This window comes from Anas acuta, chromosome 2 (genome assembly GCF_963932015.1).
Source record: "Anas acuta chromosome 2, bAnaAcu1.1, whole genome shotgun sequence".
NCBI lineage: Eukaryota > Metazoa > Chordata > Aves > Anseriformes > Anatidae > Anas > Anas acuta.
In genome coordinates, this window is record NC_088980.1 from 127,076,085 (window position 1) to 127,078,584 (window position 2,500).

A 2,500-nucleotide genomic window follows, 5' to 3' on the forward strand; every position below is an offset into this window, starting at 1 on the left:
CTCTCTGTTCTGCTCGTCAGTTCAAAGAATTGCTATTTGTTTTAATTGGAATGAAATATACTCTTGTTTATACAATTGTGATCAGAGGGCTGATGTCATTGTTTAGGACTGATTAATACTGAAGTTATGTAAGGGAGCCTGATAACTCTAAATGTGCAGTTTATTTAAAAATGTTGATTAAGTAACGGGAAACATGTTATGACGCTTATTACTGTGCTGTTTTTGTTTTGTACTTTAGCTATGTGATGGTTGATTTAAAAATCTAGCCTACTTCTGCTAAGTAGGCAGAAGTAGTCTCCTTTAAGACTAGAAATTGCAACAGCAGGACTCTTCAGTGCAGGGCTGTGGGAAGAAGGGGAAGGGTGAAATGCTGGACTGCAGAACCCATTTTGTAGCTGCCTAAATTTACTTAATGCTCATAAATACCATCCTGGTCAATGTATAGTGTGCATGACCACAACTATTCTGGCAACTGTTTTTGCTTGTGTGCTGGACACTGATGCCCTGGGATACCACAGTATGGGGAAAGCTTGCTTCAAGCAGAGAAGGTTAAATGGGAAGCCACAGATAGGGCTAGAATAGTTTAAGGCAGTTACATCTGGCTTCTTTTGCTATATTAACTCCTTCTTTATCTACCCTTTAAAAGAGTTTTCATCCTGACTAATCCCTTTGTGGTTCTGGGTAGGACAGAGTTACTACACATTCATCCCTATATCACTGTGGAAAAAAAAAAAAAAAAAAAAAAACACCAAAAAAAACTACTACTGCTTGTTTTCCTCTGCAATGTTCCAAAAAACTTCTAGCCTGCGTGTTGGTGCCAGCTGAGTGCGTGTCTTCATGCTTGCATGTGTGTTTACGCGTGACTGAAATAGTCTCAACGACTGCAGTTGCTGAGTGACTACATATAAAAATGCTTTATACCAGCATTGTTTATCCTTTTGTGTCAGAGTTGAGAGATACCAGTATAAAGACATTTATACCAGTCTGCTACAGATGGAAGGGCTGGGGTTTGCTTTCTGGTGTAACTGTCCTTGTGCAATTTTTAACAGTAGATAAGGCCTGAAGAGGAGAATCATGTAGGCTTTCTTCAGGATGCACACACTATTTGTGCAGATTTGCCAAACAGGAAGGTAAACATGCTTGTCTGTGGACTAATTAGAGAATTATTCCATTTTCATGCTCTTTGTGATCAGATTATTTCAAAAGGTTTTTAAATTGCATGTGTGCCATGAGCATAATTAACCTGAATCTCATCAATGATTAAAATTATATACCGAGCTTTGTGACGTTTGATTCAGGAGCAATTAGGCTGTCATTTTAGCCATTTCAGATACCAAAACTAATTTTGATTCATTTTCATTCTATGCAAATCTTCTGATGTATCTCAAACCGATCACTTCCTCTCTGTGATTTAGCTGACAAGATTAGATTTGATTACACTTAAAAAAAAAAAAAATTAAACAGCTATCCTTCATACTTAATATCTCCATGACCTTCACTGAAGCCTGTCCTAGGCAAGGATTTCTTTTTTTTTTTTTTTTTTTTTTTTTTCCATCCCAAAATCACACTGAATGACTGTATGCAGGGATATAGCACCTGGCTTTTATGTATATATTTTGTATAACAATTAACAGTTTTAAAATTAGATTTACTCTTCTTGTAAATGAAAAGTTGGAGAAAACATTCATGCTTGAGATATCTAAAACAATAGTTTTCAGGATGTAATCAAACTTTTATACTTAATTGAAAACTTATCTGATAAATTGGCTTCTGTTTTCGTCTAAAATTAATGAGAGCTATCACTCTGACTTATGACTGGAATGAAGATTACTTACCTCCTGCTTAAAAGCAAGGCAAAGTCTATATCACAGGCTGAAAATAAACACTAAAGTTTCAGAGTACTCAGCTGTTGTGTACAGTGCCATCATTCTGCAAGCTGAGAGATCTGCAAGGACTCGGAGTGGCTTAGGCTGTAATCAGGCTACTATTACAGTGGCTGGAGCCTTGCAGGCTCCCCCGCCCCCCCCCCCCCCCCAAAAAAAAAAAAAAAAAAAAAAAAAAAAGGAAAGCAAAGCAGACTATTAACCAGTGTATGCCCAACTTTCCTCTGGTGCTTTACCCTGCTGCCAGACACTGATATGGCTTTTATAGAGTGCATCTTGTTCTCAACAAAGAGAGTTTATGGTCTAAGATGCCTGCCTGCAAGAAATGATTGAAGGATTTTCATCAGTAGTGCTTGCGTATGATTTGTTAAGCTAGGGGAGATGTTGATTGAGGCAGTGGTTGAGAGATGGGCAACTCACCAGGATTGATAACATCAAAATGGTATTTGAAATGGTGTTCATTACGTTTTGCAATGAAAAAACTGAGTGCATGCGATTCTCCCCTAGGATGATGGGACTGGTTGCAGTAAATATTAATTTCTGTTCCGTCGCCCATTGAGGTGACTGAAGTGTGGGGAAGAATTGTGATTGGTGCTTAATCAGGGATAGCCAGCTAC

General features: G+C 38.0%; 1 protein-coding gene across 5 annotated transcripts in view; it reads left to right on the forward strand.

The window, feature by feature from the left end:
• Positions 1-2,500, forward strand: part of ZFHX4 (zinc finger homeobox 4) — a 151,483-nt gene that overhangs the window by 20,978 nt on the left and 128,005 nt on the right. The window lies entirely within an intron of this gene.